The sequence below is a fragment of the Egretta garzetta genome, unplaced genomic scaffold (assembly GCF_000687185.1).
Source record: "Egretta garzetta isolate BGI_Z169 unplaced genomic scaffold, ASM68718v1 scaffold264, whole genome shotgun sequence".
Lineage (NCBI taxonomy): Eukaryota > Metazoa > Chordata > Aves > Pelecaniformes > Ardeidae > Egretta > Egretta garzetta.
The window spans coordinates 3,837,157-3,843,566 of NW_009259685.1; positions in this window are offsets into that span (position 1 = coordinate 3,837,157).

Consider the following 6,410-nt stretch of genomic DNA (forward strand, 5'->3'; position numbering starts at 1 on the left):
GCTTCCTCTCCCCGCCCCGGGCCGGACGAGCGCCGCGTTCCCCACCGGTCGGTCGCAGAGCCTGAGGGGGAGCTGGGACCCTCTCGGGGTCCTGGCCGTGCTGGGGTCGGCGGTGCGGAGCAGGGGCAAGGGTTTGGGGTGCGAGACCCTGGGCCCTGTGTGACCACGCTGCAGGCTGTCACGACAATGTCCCTCCTTTTGTCAGGGTCACATTATATTACCCATTATTTTAGTAATAGGCGGAGTGCATGGGGTAATACAGCAGTGCAAGCACACATCTTTAACTGCACGGTAACATAAGATAGCAAATACCGCAGCCAAAATTCTTTTGGTTCACAGTCCTATAGCTAAGTCTGGGAGCCAAGAGGTTAACCACCCAAATAGATTTAGGGGAGATTTGTGTCTTACTTCATGTAATACTTGTAAATGACTCTTGTCTATATCAGTTGCGACTTTTTCATCTTGATTTACAGAAAATAAACAGCAGCTGGTGTTCAATAACATGCATACTCTGTCCTGCTAGTAGGTAGTCTAAGGCTAATTGATTCTATGTTTCCATTTGTGATAATAATTTGATTTCTTCTTGTAGGGCTATAATACTCTTTGTGGTTTCATTAATGGCTTTTTCTAATCCTGTTGATGCATTTATAGCTTTTTCTAGTTCAGCAACCCCCAACCATGGCATAATAGCTCTTATGAATACGTGGAACTTAGAGCCACTTTCTATCAGAGGGTTATAACACTTTATATATAAATATATATATATACACACACCAGTTATGAACTACAGAAGCAGAAGAGATACTGTTTCTAACCTGTGTGGATGGTTATTAATACACCTAGAAGACACTTCTCGTACCAGGTTGAGGGTAAATACTTAAATGGTCTTTCTCTACATATCCAATATTGCCCTGGTTGTTGCGTAAATAGGGTAGTATAATCCTCAGATAAATCTGAATCGTGTACATTATTTCCTGTAAAAGGGTTAGTGTATGCTGGATCTGGTTCTTTAGGGAAGTCTGTAAGGCTTGGACCCAGATGAGATGACTCAGAGCAATCAGGATCCTATAGGCCTGTTAGGGAAACCAAAGGTTTACAATTATCTTTTGTTTGATTATAGCTTCCTACAGAATACCACGTTAACCTGCCTGTGATTATCCACATTGTTTGCAGAGCCTGATAAACTCCACCCCAGAATAAATCTACAATGTGATGTCTTATTGTAATAGGTTTCATGTCAGGGTTTTAAAACTTATTACTATGAAAAAAACAGCATATTGTTACAAAGACAGTTACTTCTTGATTACACTCTGGTTTTAAGTAAGGATATAGTTTAGTCTTACGTGCAATTCATAAGTATCAAATTACTCTCCACTTTCTTTTGTTGAATTTGTTTCAATTTGTTGAATTCTTATGCAAGGTTAGTGAGTCCACGGCTGATGGGAGGTGCAATCCATTAGCTCTAGTAATTTTATCTGTGCAGTGGTGTGTGTTCCCTTGGTGGCAGGAGGGTTCCAGTTCTAGACTTTTTGCAGCTTTCAGGTGGGAGTGATGGATCCAAGTCAATTTTCCTTCCACCTTTACTTCTGAGAAGGGTTAACAATGCCAAAAATGGTCCCTCTCACCGAGCACTAAGTTATTCTTTCTGTTACCCAAACATAATTTACCCGAACTTTTATCCAAATGTAATTCCCTAGTTTGAAGGGGTGCGGAGCCCTTACAAGAGTAATTCTTCTGCAAATGAGGAGTCCCATTCAAACTGGGGTGCCCCAAATGTGGTTTTATACAGGGTTCTAATACTCTTCAAACATTCAGGTACAACACAGTTTGATTAATCGCTAACACGCACACTACCGATTATCATCATAGTGAAACTTAGCCAAGCAGCTATATTTCTGCAGCATTCTTGATGTTTGTCTATTGGTCCAGGCATCCCTGGGGTCAGCCTTGCTATAGTTAACTTATCTGTGACGCCAGACAACACTTGGAGGGTGTTAGTGGGCCTTATTCTGGTTGTCCAGGAGTATTCTTTATCCTTCATGGACAGCCCTAAACTGCCAAGAAGCAAAGTCCTTACTTCCAGGGCTGGGATATCTTTTAGTGTGTTTTACTTAAGCATGAACAATGCCAAAGTCTCCAGTAAAATTCCATTATCTTATTACATTACAGTGTATAATGTGAACTAAGAGATATATATTAACCAAGTGAGTACACTTGACTATAAACACTGATAGATATAATAGTTAGGGAAAGGAATTTTCCATAATGAGGTGTGCTAGAGGGGAAGAGACTGTAGCTTGGGGTTGCCCCTGTAAGTCACTCTGGGTCTGGATGAAACAATGGTTCTTCCTGGTGGAGAGAGGTGACTCAGGTTATGCATCCCAGGCTATGCATCCCATTTGCACCTGCTGCTGTGGATCTGGTACCAGGTTCCCCAGGAAGACCCGTCAACCTGCGCCAAGTCAAACCAGGGATCCTTGGGTTCTCGTGGGCTGTGCAGATCCACGGGAAAATTGCTGCTTCAGCTTTCCCTAGCACCTGGCCTTGGGAACCAAGCCTGAAAATCTCTTCTGGTTTCAGAGCAGCTGCTCCCTGGGTAACATCCATTTCAGTTGCTTGAAGTACCGTGGTCCAAGGTCTGCCAGAAGCCAGAGCTCATGTTGGACTGTGATGGGAATCTCAAATGGCATGGTAGGCTGAGGTCTGGCAGAAGCTACTTAGACATGGCAGATGGATGATCCCCACCCCCAGTCCTGATTTGTGATCCTCAGGTTACCCCCCGCTCACTGGGAATGTCTGCTCCTTTTCTGATTGGCAGCTTAGACTGTAGTTTTTATATTGCAGTTAGCGAGTGAGAAGAAAGCTGTGTTTCTCTTAAGTGCTTCAGGTGTAGCATAGGAACCAGAAATGCAGTTTCCAACCACAATATGTGGTGCGCACATTTAGGTGTGAATGAAAGCCAAGTAGTCAGTTTCTATCTTCTTAGGCTTTGCTTCCCATGCAATTCACCACTCTCGGTGAACAGAATTCTTGTTTTATGATCTTGGGGGAAGAAAAAAGGAGGAGAAAGGAGCAGAAGCCTGTTCCGAAAAAGGGGGTTGTTTCAGTTTAAAATGCAAGAGAGTCCCCAAAGAGACTGCACTAGCTGTCTTTGAACGGGAGGTATATCCAAGACAAAATAAGTACAGCACAAGCTATGTGCAGAACAGACTTTTCTGTGACGATCTTGGTGTTTTGTCCTGGAAACCTCTCTCCCATCCTCCCACCCACCCATTTTAGGTGCTTAAGTTTTGAGGGTTTTTAATATCATCTGTAGTCTCGGTTGCCTCATTTACCATAGGTCTGTGGTGTCTACATGGAAAAGCTTTTGAGGTACTTGAATACCAGTACCTCCCTTCTACTTGAATACAAGTGCAGATGTTGGACATTCTAGGAAAAAAATTCCCTTGCCTTTGCTGAGATGCATAACTCGTTCAAATTCAGAAGGAATTTTTTAGTTTTTACCAAACAGTCTTGATTTTAGTTTTCTCACCGTACATCTTGTGTATCGAAGTGTTGGAGATGTATGCCAAAGCACTGCACAGGCAAATTTCTAAGCTATGGTCAATCTATTTGTTTGACTACGTGATGGTACTGCAGCAGCAAACTACCTCCAGCGTTTAGGCGAGACTGACTGTGTTGAAAATATTTTTCAGTCAGTCTGACTAAGCAGTTGTTCAGAAGAGAGATGCGTGATGCAATCTTGGAGGTAAATCTGCCCTCAGGGACAAGTGCAAAAACACTTTAACCTCTAAGGGTACCTCTTCCACTCAGTTTGGAAAACAAGAGTCGGCTTTTAATGCTGAATTTGCCCAGCAAAGTAACAAACAACACCTGACAGGATTGCAGGTGCCCTCCAAAACCGAATTCCGATCTGTTCCCTTGCTTCTTTTATCACTCGTTAGCCAGTTGGAACATTAGGGAATGTTTTGATACCTGCAATTTATGCTAGCCTGTCTCTTTTAATACCAAGAGAAGAAAGACAGCATGCGAGACTTGCTAGCAGCCTTCGAGCCTCTTTTCATTGCCTTTCCTTTCCCCTTTTTTTCCTTGACTTTAGTTTTGACAATTGGGCCTTTGTCTATGTCTAGACAAAATCTCTGTAGGCTTCTAACCGCCCCCCCATCTACTCTTTAATTACTAAGCTTCCTCCTAGACTCTGTCTTTCGAGCCCTTATTTTTCTACAGGGCAGCAAGGAAGGAAAGGGTGGTGAAGCTGGCAGTACCCAGGCAGCTCAGCAGCAGACTCACTGTCCACGGTGGCCAAGGCTGCAGAAGCCGTGGTTGGTCCTGCCCACAGACCCCCGTGCTCTGGAGAGCAGCAGGCCCTTGGGGATTGCTTAAAAAAAAAAAAAAATAGCTTAGAGCTTAGACATGGGCAATAGGCACTGCTTGCATGAGTGGTCTTGTGAAGGCTGAGGAAAGCAGGCTAAAGTGAAGCAAAATGCCCTTTCAGCCTTGCAGCCCAGTTGTTTCTTCCTGGCAGGGCTTGTGGGAGCTGCCTGAGCCCACAGCTGCAGGGACAGGTACGCAGGCAAGGGAGCTGCTACCCAGCCTGTACCCCTGCAGGGGGGGTTGTGTGTGTCTCCCCTCTAGCAGCATTTCTTCAGCAGCCAGGTTGTCGCTGGTCCTTTCCGTGGCCTAAATGCAGGCAAATGCAGGCCAGGTAAAAAGGGAGGGAGGGGTGACCGTAAACACATGCTGGGAAGCCTAGGAGAGCCAGGGAAATTCCAAAGAAACACCCCAGAGGCTAGGTCCTGTGCTGCACCCCTGAAGCCTGCTATGTCAAGAGGCAGCGCATTGCTCTCTGCAAGAGAGCTCCTTGTTCTAGGAGGCTCTGGAAAGGCTTACAGCGTACACTTCATCAGGAATAAACAAGCCCGTTTTGCTCTACTAGAAGACTCCTTGCACCCTTCAGAGGATCTTGTGCTCCTTTTTCTAAGGCAGACCGCTGGTGAGGAGCTGACCAGGTTTCCAAAGGAAACCTTATCTGTCAGGAACACAAGGCAAATCCACTGCTGTCCTTCTGCTTTGGGTCGAAAGGAAAACCAAGACAGCTCAGGGACATAGCCCATCCCGCGGAGTGCGATACAGGGCTGTGCTAAGCTCTCGCAATTGCTACAGCAGGATGTATCTGGGCAACCGCTTGGGGATCCCTCCGTCCGATCCAAAATGGACTTGTCCCTCATTTCCCAGAAACAAAAGGCTTTCTAGGCGTAGTCCTGGTGCAGACTGGTGTGATCCAACGGAAATACTTGCTGTGGCTGCTCCCACTGCTAGGGATCCAAGTCCCAAGATGATGGTTGCAGTTACTAATTGCTACTTTGCAACATTCCCTATCCATACAGGAGCCCAGATGTTGATGGGAAGGACGGGCACTTACAAAGCAGAGCTTCCACTTGGCAAACTGCTAGTTTCTGTTGTAGGCATCAATTGGCAAGTGACTACCCACCCACTGGCCAGGGGTAAATTAATTCTGTCAGACGGACGGAGAGTCCACCTGACCTTACTCTTAGGTCCCCAAAATACCTTACGCATTGATGGATTTCAGGGCCAGTCATGGGTGTACTTGTGGGGAAAATTCCCATTCCTAATCCCCCTACAGTTCTCCTGTATGGCCTGTAAAGAAACCTAGTGGCAAGTGGCAGCTAACAGATTATAAAGCTCTGAATGCCAACAGATGTAACTCTCGATGTAACTGATATAGTCAAATCTCTTAACTAACATACCTTTCCATGGATGGCAGCTATAGATGTGAAGGAGATGTACCAGATGCAGATAGGGAGCAATTTGCTTCCAGATGGCAGGGACTCCACTATATACATTTACTCCCTTAGTGCATGTTTTAAACAGTCTGACCATTGTTCATGCTGTATTGTCTGAAGAACTAGAAACACTAGCGTTGCCAGAGGAGGTCACTGTTGTGCAGTACATACATATATCTGACCAAGTGATGAGCACAATCACTCTTTGGAAAAGGTGCAGTTAGCTTACAAAGGGTTAGGGGTGGCTGAACCCTTGACCCAGGGAAGGAGCATAAAATTATGTTGCCAATATCTGTTCTTAAACCTATGCTTACTGGTAAAGCAGTACCCATGATAACTGGATGGTTGTACTTCAGTGAAAATTGGGTTGTATACATTCTGGTTTTGCTTTGTGATGTTCTGTGCAATGACAGAATGACTTTATAGAAACCAAAAAGCTAATTCACATTGATGCTGGTGGAATATTGGCCTACAACTCGGACAGCACCCTTGGGACCCATATGGGACATCATACATTCTCAGGCTGAAGAACTGGAAATTTGAATCACCAAATATAAAAAAGCAACTACTTATCAAAAATAGATGACTATTGCTATCAGGTATGAT